The sequence below is a fragment of the Canis lupus genome, chromosome 5 (genome assembly GCF_048164855.1).
Source record: "Canis lupus baileyi chromosome 5, mCanLup2.hap1, whole genome shotgun sequence".
NCBI classification, from domain to species: Eukaryota; Metazoa; Chordata; class Mammalia; order Carnivora; family Canidae; genus Canis; species Canis lupus.
The window spans coordinates 8,628,673-8,642,267 of record NC_132842.1 but is presented as its reverse complement, the minus strand read 5'-3'; the positions used below and the strand labels follow the sequence as shown (position 1 = coordinate 8,642,267).

Genomic DNA, 13,595 nt, shown 5'->3' with positions numbered 1-13,595 from the left:
TTGTCCTTATCCACTGTGTATTCTTGGCACCGTTGTCAAAAATTAATTGACCATACAGGTATGTATGAGTTTATTTCTTGGCTTTCTATTCTGTTCCATTGATCTATTTGTTTTTATGCCAATACCATACCATTTTGATTACTATAACTTTATAATATAGTTTGAAATCAGGAAGTATGATGCCTCCAGCTTTGTTCTTCTTTTTTAAAATTGCTTTGGCTACTGGGATCTTTTGCAGTTCCATAAGAATTTTAGTATTGGTTATTCTATTTATATAAAAATGTCATTGGAATTTTAATAGGGATTGCATTGAATCTGTGGATTGCTTTGGGTAGAAGGATACTTTAATAATATTAATTTTTCCAATTCATGAATGTAGAAAATCTTTCCATTTATTTGTGTCTTTTTCAATTTCTTTCATCAGTTTTATAGTTTTCAGTGTACAGATTTTTCACTTCATTGGTTAAATTTATTTATAATTATTTTATTCTTTTTGAAACTATTGTAAATGGGATGGTTTTCTTAATTTATCTTCCTGATAGTTCATGGTTAGTGTATAGAAACAATTATTTTCTTGTATATTGATTTTGTACCCTGAAACTTTATTGAATTTGTTTTAGTAGTTCTTAGTGGAGTTTTTAGAGTTTTCTACATATAATGTATCATCTGTGAACAATGACAATTTTACTTCTTCTTTTCTAATTTGTGTGCCCTTTCTTTCTATCTTTGCTAATTGCTCTGTCTAGTATTGCTGGTACTGTATAATAGTGCCCTATAAAGTAGTTTTGGCCCTTAAATAATGTTCTCAATAGTCACAATACTGGCAAATCCACATTCATACTTAAATATGTATCTAAATATTTGAATTAGTTACACATCTCCAAAACACTAGATATTTTACTTGAGTCATAGGGCAGTGTCATGGAAATGGAATCCAGTAGCCTTGCTTTTAAGGCCAAATTAACAAATGACAGCTGATTATTTTAGCAGATATAGATCATTTTCTTGATTTTGGCTTTTAAGATGAGTTTTATCTTCACTGAAGCTACTTGAAGGACAACTTAGAACCTTTGAATCATAAACTGTAGTATTCAGAACTAGTGGATGGTAGAAATTCTGGTATGATCTGCTATTTTTTATTCCAGTGAACCAATTAATTAAAAATTTTATAGTGAGAGAATAGAAATTATAAATATTTCTCATCACAAAAACTGTAATATCCTTTAACAACATTCTTTTGAATAAGTATAAAGCATACTAACTTTCTTTCTTTTATATAAAGATTTATTTATTTATTTGAGAGAGAGAGAGAAAGAGAGCGCACATGGGAGGGGCAGGGGGAAAGGGAGAGAGAGAATCCCAAATTGACTCCCTGCTGAGTGCAGAGTCCAATGCGGGGCTCAATCCCATGACCCTGAGATCATGATCTGAGCCAAAATCAAAAGTTGGATGCTTAACAGATTGAGTCACCCAGGCACCCCAAGCATACCAACTTTCTATTTTAATTAATTAATTTCCAATTAGTAATGCCAAGCTTAGGATGATAGCTTTGGACTTGGCTTATATTTATAAGATGCTGAAATATGTAATGAATATAATCCAAAATTGCAAGATCTACATGAAATATAATGCATGTGGTCAACATTAGTAGATTAAAAGAAAAAAATCACTAGTGTTTAATTCCTGTTATAGTTTGAACTCTAAGAGCAGTAGGGTAATGCTGGTTTATGCATACTTTTTCAAGTATGTTATGACGGCAATGAAAACAAGTTGCATAATAAGTGGATTATATGTAGAACTACATTTTCTTTTCTGCAAGGTAAGAATGTGTTTATAAGGGATAGAGACTAAATTGAAATAAAGAATTTACCCTATTTTAAATGGAAGAAAACGAAGTCTCTTTATTTTGGTATCATTTTCTTTTTGAATTTTTTCCCTTATTTTAATATATATCAGCTTCATGGTGAAAAATTAAATTAGATTAATGTGATAGAGAAACTCACTTGTATTTATGAGTTTGTTTTGTTGCTTAATCTTTTTGTGAGTTTGGTCTCAGTCTTCTATTAAATAAAGATTTCAGACTATTTTATTCCTCTTTAATTTTTTTACAGAAAAGTCATATTTAAAATAAACCCTATACCCTGCAATCAACTGTTCAAAAAATCATTAGTTCCTTCAAGATGCCCTGAAGTTTGAGGTTTATTCAAAATTAAAGATACACTTTAGGTAATGCTGATCTTATGTGAATTACAATTTTCTTAAATTTATAAAATTTAATTTATACTCTCATAGATTATACTCTGTTTGAAACTAAAAATTATTCCTTTAAATATTTAATAATTAAGATATTCACTAGTAGATATATCTATCCATTATAATTTTTAAAAATACAAACTAACAATAGTTTGTTATCTACTTATTTCAAAATATATTATAGGTGGTTATTACCATCTTTTGCTTATTTTTTCTATTGTTCAAGAACTTAGGTCAAATTTTCATTAATTCTAGTATGAATTTTCATTTGTTTTTAAAATGTGTTTTGCTTGGTATTTCTTGAAGTAAGTGATGGAAAATAAAACAACTTGGAAATGAAAGACTGATAATTCTGCTGCAAATTAGACACAGCTCTCCAATAATTTGTAGCAACTAAACTAGCTACTTAAAATGATGCTGCTTTGGAACCAGATCCATGTAGGGTGGCCCAGCCCTTCAAATAAGGAGGGCCCAAAGGATCCTTCATAGTCAGGATGATAGTCATCATCTGTCATTGGAAAGGGTTTGCTCAGACTCTTTTTCTAGCAGTAATCATTTGTCAGTCATGATCCAACCAAAATCTTTGACCCATTTTGGGTAAGAAAGCCAATGTGAGAACTGACTTGGGATCCTGACCTCAATAATACCATGTGCTATTGGATCACTTGGCCACTCACTGTAACAGGCAAAGGGAAGAGCTCAGAGAACCATTCTTTCTACCACCAACACACTGGTTTCCTTAGAGACTTCCATTTTATTCAATAGAATTTATTTTGGTACTTCTGACCTGGGTTGTATTTTTGATCAACCCACTTATTTTCAGTTCAAGGGGTCCTTAAACTTGGATCATTAAATAGGCACAGTTAATAACAACTTCTTCTCCTTCTCCTCCTTCTTCTTCTTCTTCTTCTTCTTCTTCTTCTTCTTCTTCTTCTTCTTCTTCTTCTTCTTCTTCTTTCTTTCTTCTCCTTCCTTCTTCTTCTTCTTCTTTCTTCTTCTTCTTCTTCTTCTCCTTCTCCTTCTCCTCCTCCTCCTCCTCCTTCTTCTTTTTTAAATAAGCTGAATGCCAGAAGCCAAACTAGAGAATCTTCATGTCAAGTGGTTGACTAGACCACAATCTCTACTGTTCATCCACAAGCATAGGTTCCACATGTCATGTAGATAGCTGGCTAGTGGTAGAAGAAGTCATTCTAAGGCATCCTTCCCAGGATGAGATGTCATCTCAAAGGGATATATTGTCTGAAACATCTGTAATCAATCTTTATTTTAAGGTGGGATGCATCCTATTTTCTCTTAAACCCCACAACCTCTAGCAAACAAGCTGATATTTCCATAGTGCAATGACAGAAAGTGAATTCAGAGTCAAAGGAATGTAAAATCAAGACTAAGAGATAGATGATTGCTATTGATGGGCCTTGTCCACTAAGTTAGGCTGACTTTAAAGGCCTGGAGTCAAGTACACAAAATGAGTATTGCTTATTTTGAAACTCGATCTCTCAGGCTTTTAAATGATCTTTTTTATAGTGTGGCTTCTTTTCCTAAGTGGGGATTTCACTTTCACAGTGGGTACTCGGTAATATTACCCTTTTGAATTGCCAACAGGACTCCCCACTGACTCATGACCATTTGCAGAGCAGTGTCAATCTCTGGGGCCCTTAATTTTTTCTCCCCTGGTACAACAAGACAAATGCACTGAAACTGTGCCAAGGTTTTGCTTCAACCATAGCATGAGATAAAGAGGATTTGCAGGCAAAGAACTGTCTTGAACAGCAGCCAAAAAAGCAGATAACTTTTAAATAACACAGTGTGGTAGAAGAAACTGCCTTGTGGCAATCTACTTTTGAGAAAAATAGCAGCTATTTACAGTACATGTTGGCAAACTGTGTACGCTTAGGTTCTAAGAGAGGTGGAAGGTTACCATACTGTTTATGGTTTTTCTTACATAGCTAACACTGACTGCATGGAATGTTACATTTTTATTACTTATCTTCAACCAAGTTCAATTGATTTACAACAATTAGCCATATGACTAATTCAATTTGAATGGAAATGAGTTCAAAGAATACATTAAAAGAAACATATGATGATAAATTATCTAAATTATACAAATGTGCCCCCTCACTACAAATTTAGATTTGTAAAGTAGATAAATAATAGATAATTGCTTTCTTTTATTGAAAGGCTCTTTTCTTCTTCAGTATAAGGTGATTCATCTCTAGATTTCTCTGAATAGTGAACTCTCTTAATGTTCTTAAAATATAATTAGATTTCAAAAATCCTTTTAAAAAACATGTTTTGTGGAACATATCTACTGCATCAGATAAAGGTTGTTATGCTAATACTCTCAAGTTGTTAACATGGGAGAGTTCATAGTATCATGTGCTTTGATTAGCATCCACGGTACTTATGTGTAGTGCATGAGGGTGATAATACCTAAAGGCATTGATTTTATTTTTTTTTTGAGAGAGAGAGAAAAAAAGAGAGAAAGAGTGCATACATGTGGGTGCATGACAGAATGGGGAGGGGCAGAGGGAAAGGGAGAGAGAGAATTCAAGCAGGCTCCATGCCCAGCATGTGAGCGCAACCCTAGGCTCAATCCCACAACCCCTACAATCAGGACTAGAGCTGAAATCAAGAGTTGGACGCTCAACTGACTGAGCCACCTGGGCACCCCCTTAAGGACACTGATTTTTAAACATACAAAATATATGAGAGGATAACATGTCTTCTAGCCATGGAAATAACTACATAGACTATAACAGAATCCAGGGAAAAAAGATGCTGGGTCTGAGGTGAGTAATAATCCAGATGCAAAAGAAGAGTTGTCTGTGGTAGGAGAGGGAAATCCATTCGATTTCTCATCTTCTCTAACCCTAGTTTACATTCACCCACAATGTTCTTTTTTTTTTTCCTTAAGATTTTATTTATTTATGAGAGAGAGAGAGAGAGGCAGAGACAGGCAGATGGAGAAGCAGGCTCCATGCAGGGAGCCTGAGGTGGGACTCAATCCCGGGTCTCCAGGATCATGCCCCAGGCCAAAAGCAGGCTCTAAACTGCTGAGCCACCCAGGGATCCCCATACCCACAATGTTCTGATAGCTAATTTGTTGCTCAAAGTACCCTGAGACCATGGAAGGAAGAACACTGATTTCGAAGAAATGAGAATAGTTTTCTTTATAATATGTCTAATAGACACATTTGATGATCTCTGCATGTATGGACAATGGCAAACTACTAGACCAGGACTGTTGAAAACAAGTCCTATAGATTCAACCCAGAACTTCTATTGACCAGCAAGACTTTAGATTGATGGTTCTCAAACTTTTCCATATCATAGCACATACAGAAAATGATAATATTTGTAAGCCCTTCAGGTGAACTGGAGAGGACTTAAAGGAGTCAATATGGGCTTCATGAAAAAAATACTGTTTTATGTTACATATTTATGATAAAGTAAAAGTTAGTAGAGATACCTTGAATATTGAGTTTGTAAAAAATTTATAAATAAAATGGACTTACATTTTATTTTATTTTATTGCCTCACATTTTTAAATGAAAAGTTGAATTTGCTTATGTGAATATTTTACACCTGTGCAACACAGACATCCACCTGATTTGCAGCTCAAAATTGCTCCATGTAATTTCTGATCAGAACCTTTCATAGTCTTCATAGTCTCATTGGTCAGAGATTATGTTTACACAAGCAGAGGTGGCAAATAGCAGATTTTCACTTTTTCTTCAATGGATGAAAACTGTTTTCTTGCTCTGTCTCAGATAATTTGATCTTTGATCGTTTGAAATCTTACTTTGCAGACTTATCATTTTTTAAGCATAAAAGCTTCCTTATGTTTGACAAATGCAACATTAAAATGTTTTGTGATAATGGATTTGAGTTGAATCCTTTAAAGTGTTTGCATACTATTTCAAAGTTCTCGTGAAGTTTTTCTTCCAGCATAAAGACATTGCTCTACTGGTGCTCCTAATACCTTAGTGTTCAAATTCTAACAGCTACTACATTAGTAGTGATTTTTTTCTCTGAATCCATTAATACTGACACTGCACATTCATATATTTGATGGGGTCCTCCCAATCTTGGATCAAGTTCTTTAAGATGCTCAAAATATTAGTTAACACATTTTTTTAAAAAAAGATTATTTATCTGGAAGAGAGAGAGAAAGAGAGCGAGCACAAACAAAGGAAGGGGCAGAGAGAGAGCAAACAGACTCGCTGCAGGGTGCTACAGTGGGGCTCAATCCCAAGACCCTGAGATCAGGACCTGAGCTGAAATCAAGTGTGGGCCACTTAATCAACTGACCCACCAGGCACCCCTAGTTAACACATTTTTTAAAAAGCCAATAAACCAACCTTCATATCTACAGAGTAAGGATCATTTTTACGTACACTTAAATTCACAATTTCAATTCCTCTTTTAGCTCAGAAACTCTTGAGAAAATTTTCATTGGTCATCCTCTTTGGTATGAACTGGTAGTATATTTTTCTGAGCTTAATTCTTTGAATAGAGTTCTAAACAAGTGTGACTATAGTGGCTTGGATTCACCATTTTGATAATATAATTTAATATGGAAAACAGGTCCATGGAAAATTGTTATACCAACATATTTTTTTTAATTTTTATTTATTTACGATAGTCACACAGAGAGAGAGCTAGAGAGAGAGGCAGAGACACAGGCAGAGGGAGAAGCAGGCTCCATGCCCCGGGAGCCGACGTGGGGCTCGATCCCAGGTCTCCTGGATTGCGCCCTGAGCCAAAGGCAGGCGCTAAACCGCTGCGCCACCCAAGGATCCCCCCAACATATTTTTTTAATACCAGCATTTGTCTGTAATTAAAACAGTAATTTCTTTCATTGATGAGGTTTTGGGAACGAACTACTGATGTACGTCCTTTAACTTAGAATTAAAGCACCAATACACACATCTAAGCATTTTACATAATATATGTTTCAACGTATTCATTTAGCACTTTAAATATCTTATCTTAAGAACTTTGTTTTCGTACCTCTTTGCAGAACAAATAATGTTTTTCTGAAGCATTTCTCTTTAGGTAGTCTAACTAGATCTTATTAACTGGGTATACTTTGTAAGGCTTGTTGATTGATCAATTATGTTTGATTTCTAGATTGGTGCTATCTCTATGGCGACTCACATGTTAGTAAATACATCTACTTGTGGTACAGCTCAAAAACGACATTTTTCTATGCTCTTATCTTGCTGGTCCCAAACACAGACAATTTTAACATAGGATGTTAAATTGAATGATTCTATAATTACGTATGCAAGCTGGCTTTTGCTATGAAATTGAACTTCATCTCATCAAGGTGTAACTTGATTTTATAAAATATTCTTTCAAAAATTTTAAGTTTGCAGATGCTTCAAGAAGTTAAATCTTTTTCTCTTTTAAGATATAAGTTTTGTGAGGGGAGCTGGCCTGATTTGTTAGGCTCTGTTGCTTTGCTTGGTAACTTTTCTATGACTGAAAAAAGGGCTGAGGATTAAAAGAATTACTAGAGAGCACACATGTGAATTTGATATAATCCTCATTATTCTGAATGATTTATGCTTCATGCTTCCTGATTTCTTGGCTTTCTTGGTAGCCCTTTTTGGCCCCCACATTTATTGAGATATATTTATTACATATAAATATTTAAATATCAATATATTTATTAACATATTAATATATTTATTTTGCTCCCCTATTTATTGAGATATAATTGACGTACAACATTATATACATTTAAGGTGTACAATGTGTTGATTTGATACAGATATTATAAAATGATTACCACAACAAGGTTAGTTAACATACCCTTCACCTCACATAATTACCATTTTATTGTTGTTGCGGTGGTTCTGAGAATATTAAAACTTTACCCTCATAACAACTTTCAGTATACAGTACAGTTATTGTTAACTACAGTCACCATGTTCTATCTTAGATCTCTGGAGCTTATTCATCTTATATAACTGAATGTACCCTTTGACCAACATCTCTCCATTTTTCCCAACCCCTTGACCCCTGGCAACTACCATTCTCTTCTGTTTCTATGAGTTCAATGTTTTTAGATTCCAAATATAAGTGAGATCATACAGTATTTGTCTTTCTCTGACTTATTTCACTTAGCATAATGCCCTCAAGGTCTATTCACGCTGTCACAAATGGTAGGATTTCTTCCTTTTTTTTTCTTTAAAGATTTATTTATTTATTTATTTATTTGAGAGAGGGAGAGAAAGCATGAGCAGGGAGGGGGGAGGGGCAGAGGAAAAAGAAGGCTCTTTGGTGAGCAGGAGCCTGATGCAGGGCTTGAACCTAGGGCCCTAGGATAATAACTGAGTCAAAAGATGCTTAACTAAAAAAAAAAAAAAAGATGCTTAACTGACTGAGCCACTCAGGTGCCCCTCCTTCTTTTGTTATGGCTGAATAGGATTCCATTGCATATAGACAGACATTTTCTTTATCCATTCATCTATCAATGGACATTTAGTTTATTAGTTTATTTCCCTGTCTTGGGTATTGTAAATAATGTTTTGCAGTACTGTTTTGAAAGTCATCTCTGAAAACCTAGCACCTGTTCCTCCAGCCCTTGCAACAATGCTATAAATCTCTAATTCTCAGCCAACTAGAATAGATTTTGTTGTCCACAGAGGAACTTCAAATGATATGATAATTGGTACCAGAAGTGGCTGCTGACCTTAGAAATTCAAAGATGTAAATCTGGAACTGGTTGTTTAACCTGATTAAATTTGAAAACAGTGAAGAGATCTGTTTACTTTGAGAAGATGTCTTGTGGGAGTCATCTGTAGTCTCTTAGAAAAAAGTACCTTTTGGAGATAGTTTTGACAGACCAAGTGGCTACTGCTGTAGCACAGTGTGGTGGACAAAAGCAACAAAGGGATGCAGAATGGGTAAATTACTTCTAATTATATTTAGTAGTTCTGAGACAGAAAATGGAAGGCTTAGAGTTTTAAGTTTAAGCCATGGCTAGAGAACCAGAGAGTTCCAATGGTGGCCACATGATATCTTATCTCTTGTAGCCACGTCTGGATCTGTAGATTTCTGATTTATAATGTGTGCTGAGTTCATAGCTTCACCAGGCTTCAGAAACGACCTAGAAGCAATGGTCAACCCACTAACAATGAGCAACCCAAGTTAAATTATAGTCTCTAAATTTAATTTTCCGCTATGATGAAAATATTTCCAAATTATATATGATAAATGACTTGTATCCAGAATATAGAGAGAACTATTATGAGTCAGTAACAATAAGACAAACAACCCAGTTAAAAGTAGGACAAATATTTGGATAGTTCACAAAAGAAGATATAGAAATGGTTAACAAAAACACAGAATGAGCTCATCATTAGTCATGAAGGAAAACCAAATTAAAACCAGGAGGCACCACTACACACCCAATAGAATGGCTAAAATTTAAAGGCCTGACAATATCAAGTGTTGTAAAGCATAGGAAGCAATCGGATCACTCCCTCATTGGTGATGGTTATGCAAATATAGTATAGATCCTTTGGAAAAACAGTTTGGCAAATTCTCATAACATCAAGCATACACATGGCATAAGACCCAGAAATTCCATTTTGGGTATTTTCCCAAGGAAGAAGAAACATATGTTCACACAAAAACCTGTGTATAAATATTTAGAGCAGATTTATTTATAACAGTCCAAAACTGGAAAGAACCCAAATGTCCATCAACTAGTGATTGGATGTTGTATATCTATGTAGTGTAATACTACTCAGCAACAGAAAGAGACAAGCTACTGATACATGCAAACTATGAACAAATCTCAAAAGCATGATGCTAGATTAAAGAAGCCAGGCACAAGAGGCAGCATATTGCATGGTGCAGTTTATAAGACATTCTAAAAATCCAAAACTATAGGAAGAGAAAACAGATCATTTATTCCTGGAGATGAGGGTTAGAAGGAGAGGTCTGACCTCAAAGGCACATGAAGGAAACGTAGGGTGACGGAAATGCTCTATATCTTCATTGTAAGTGACAGTTACACAACTGTAAACATTTGTCAAAGATCATCCAGCCACATATGTTAAAATAAAAAGGACCCCAAGATATAGACATGCTCAGTACAGACTAAGGTTGTGGGGAAAAAATTAAAACAGTAGCTTTAATTATTTTATGAACACTCTACACTTTGTCATAACAGTGTATTTTCAGAATGTGCTAGAATGATGCATTGGTTCAGAACATGGCTGTAAAAATCAAGCTGACTTTGGTCCAAGTTCTGGTTCTGCCATTTATAAGTAGAGTGATTTTATGCTAACTACTTCATATGGGTTATTTAAGAACATTTAGAAAGAGCCTATGTGGAGAGACACACATATAAACAAATAAATTATATCATGTGAAAATAGCAGAAATAGAGCAAGTGTATGGCACAGTGATGGCAAAAAATGAGAAATATTTCATCATGTTTGGAGAAGCCAATGAAGACTTTCTGGAGGAAATCATGAAGAAATTTTGAAAGAAAAATAGATGATGTTCAGGCTGATTAGGAGAGTGAAGGGCTTAAATGTTATAGTGTACTTGGAGAATTATGAGCAGTTTGCTTGCTCTTTCTTTCTTTCTTTCTTTTTCCTTCTTTTGTTGAGTGATTAGAGAAGCTATTGCAATAGGGACGAGTCAGCCAGAATAAGCTCTTGAATGCTAATTTAAGAATGTTGTTGCATCTCATCATGCATTTAGTGGAGTGATCGGGAGACAACAAGGAGGGAAACAAATTATAAATATTACTTTGGTCATCTTGGAGAAGGTGGATTGAAGCTAGGATGAAGCTAGAGGGTGATAGACCTGTTAGAAGTTTTGTTAGATGATATCAGGTAAGGGATGGTGACATTTAGTACTTGGACTATAGGAATGGAAAAGTGGGAATAAATTCCATAGAGTTTTTGGGGAATCCACATAACTGAATATGAAGGATAATGGTTCTAAAATAACATTCAGAATTCATGCTTGGGTATCTATGTGGGTGGTATTTCCTCTTGATTAATAGAAAAGTATATTCCTAAGGGGAAATGATGAGTTTAGATGGGTAGTATTGATGTTTGAGATGCCTGTGGACGTCAGGTAGAGCTTTCCAGTAAGAGGAAGGATAAGTGAACCTAGAGCTCAGTACTGAAGCTGATGGGGAGCTATATGTATGACAGTTGAAGTCACAAAAATAAAAAAGATTACCCTGGAAAAGCATACAGTATGAAAAGGGAACCAGGGACAGAATCCTGGAAAATATCAACACTTAAGTCTGTATAGAAAATACCTTAAATGGTGGCCATAAAAGTAAGAGGAGGATCAGGGGTACCTGGGTGGCTCAGTGGCAAAGCATCTGCCTTTGGCTCAGGTCATGATCCTGGGGTCCTGGAATCCAGTCCTGCATCAGGCTCCCCAGAGGGAGTCTGCTTCTGTGTCTCTGCTTCTTTCTCTCTCAGTGTCTCTCGTGAATAAATAAATAAAATCTTAAAAAAAAAAAAAGTAGGAGAAGGATCAGGGGCAAGTAGTATCAAGGGAACCAAGGAAGGTGTTTCAAGAAGGTATCATCAAGAGTATTATTATATGCAGCAGTGCTGTCAAGGAAGATGAAGACAGCCAATGGATTGGAGTAGTTTTAATAGTGGGACCAAACAAGATCACTGTAGTTTGAATGGCGGTTAATGCATGTGGAAATATCAAATGCAGGCTACTCTTTTGGAAACTCATGGTCAAGAAGAGAAAGAGAAAAACGGAATGATAGCTAGAAAGAAATACATGTGGTTGAGAGGAGGTTTTTGTTTGTTTCTGTTTTTTTTTTTTTTGTATGAGGCAAAGGAGAGGTTTCACAGTATCCTATATTGAAGGGGAAAAGGGTGGAAGAGAGGGAGAAAGAAGCTGAAGATCTAGGACTGCATTATTCAAGGTCCAATCAGGAGACAGAAATCACAAGTTATTTGATAGAAAAGTTAATATAAAGAATTCTTAAATACATAGAAAGCTATTTACCAGGTAATTTAGAGGTGATAAAAGGACATAAAGGTATATGAAAGAAGCAACTACAAGGAACATCTAACACTCTTAGGGCTGGGGGACCAGCAGAGGCAGGTAAGAGATGTGGAGTTTGAAAAGTGTGAAAAGAATTCAGCAGAGGGAGAGATTTTTTTTCTTGCTAAAGTCAATCAAAGAGTATTTTATGAAGATGGCATTTCAGCCGGGCTTAATTAAGTAGAAACGGAATTCCAGGAGTTACACAAGTTGCACATGGCCTGGCAAACAGGAGATGCTTAATAAATATTTGTTGATGAAACGATGAAGGGACAGTGAGCAAAATCCAGAGGAGAAAAGTATGGACAAACTGGAGGAACAGTAAGTTTGACTGGTGCTTGTGTTGTGGGAGAGTGGTGGGCCGCGCAGATAGAACAGGATGGAGCAGACAGTTTTGAATACCAGGCTCATGAGTTCAGGCTTTATTTTAGGAAGCCAACTGAAGTTTGAGTAGGGGAGTGACATGTCTAAAGCAATAATTCTGGGAAGGTTGATGTGTCTCTGGTATGGTGAATGAACAAGAAGGAGAGAGGAACCAAAGTCATCAGAAGCCAAAAAGGAGGACATGCATTGGGTGACAGGATCGAAGAGAGTGAGTGGATTCCAAACAAGATGAGGAGGGCCAGTGGACTTAACTGCTGATTGGAGGGGAAGGTGGAGGACGAAGAAGGGCAATGGAGATGTAGGCCGTAGGGAAGAATGACATAAAGTGGGAAGAAAGGCGGAAGAGGAGATTGTCAAAGGACATGGTAAGCTCTGCCCCAGTGCGTCGAGGGTGTCCGTGCGGGCCTGGGGCTTCGTGGCGTCGGGGCAGGAAGTGGCCTTCGGGAGTCCCCTGCAGGTGCTGGCCGAGGCCTGTCTTTGGGAGAGAGCAGCAGCATCTCGCGTGTGAATCCGGAGCCGGTCCTCCGGCTGGAAGTCCTCCGGGCTGCACTGCCTGCTGACGTGGTGTTCACCCGGGCGGGCCTGCGACAGCCAGGAGGGGCAGGCGTCTCACGTCCATCCTGCCTCAAGCCCGGGGCTCCAGGAGCGGAGGGCGCCCGACGCCCGACGCCCGACGCCCTTCCCCACCCGCCCCTTGCCTAAGGCTGGACCGCGAGCGCCTGGGGCTGCGGGCGCGAGCTTCCCCGGCGGCGGCGCGCGCTCCCCTGCGCGCAGGCGCGGCCCGGTCGCCTAGCAACCAAGAACAACGGTGCCTAGGAGGCGGGGGCCGGCGCGGCAGTTGCAGCTCTCCGGGTCGGAGGGGCAGCGGCTGCGAGGGATCTCCTGGCAGGTAAAGGCAG

General features: G+C 37.1%; 1 protein-coding gene across 14 annotated transcripts in view; it reads left to right on the top strand.

Moving 5' to 3' along the window:
* The first annotated feature begins 13,293 nt into the window (after positions 1-13,293).
* The window catches only part of ARMC3 (armadillo repeat containing 3), a 101,616-nt gene continuing 101,314 nt past the window's right edge, over positions 13,294-13,595 (top strand). For 4 of the 14 annotated variants that reach the window (XR_012030820.1, XM_072825380.1, XM_072825386.1 and 1 more), the window contains exon 1: positions 13,458-13,585. The gene's annotated coding sequence lies outside the window, so the exon portion shown is untranslated. Of the gene's footprint in view, positions 13,586-13,595 lie in introns of all 14 variants that reach the window. The other 10 variants (XM_072825387.1, XM_072825383.1, XM_072825382.1 and 7 more) reach the window with 6 other exon arrangements.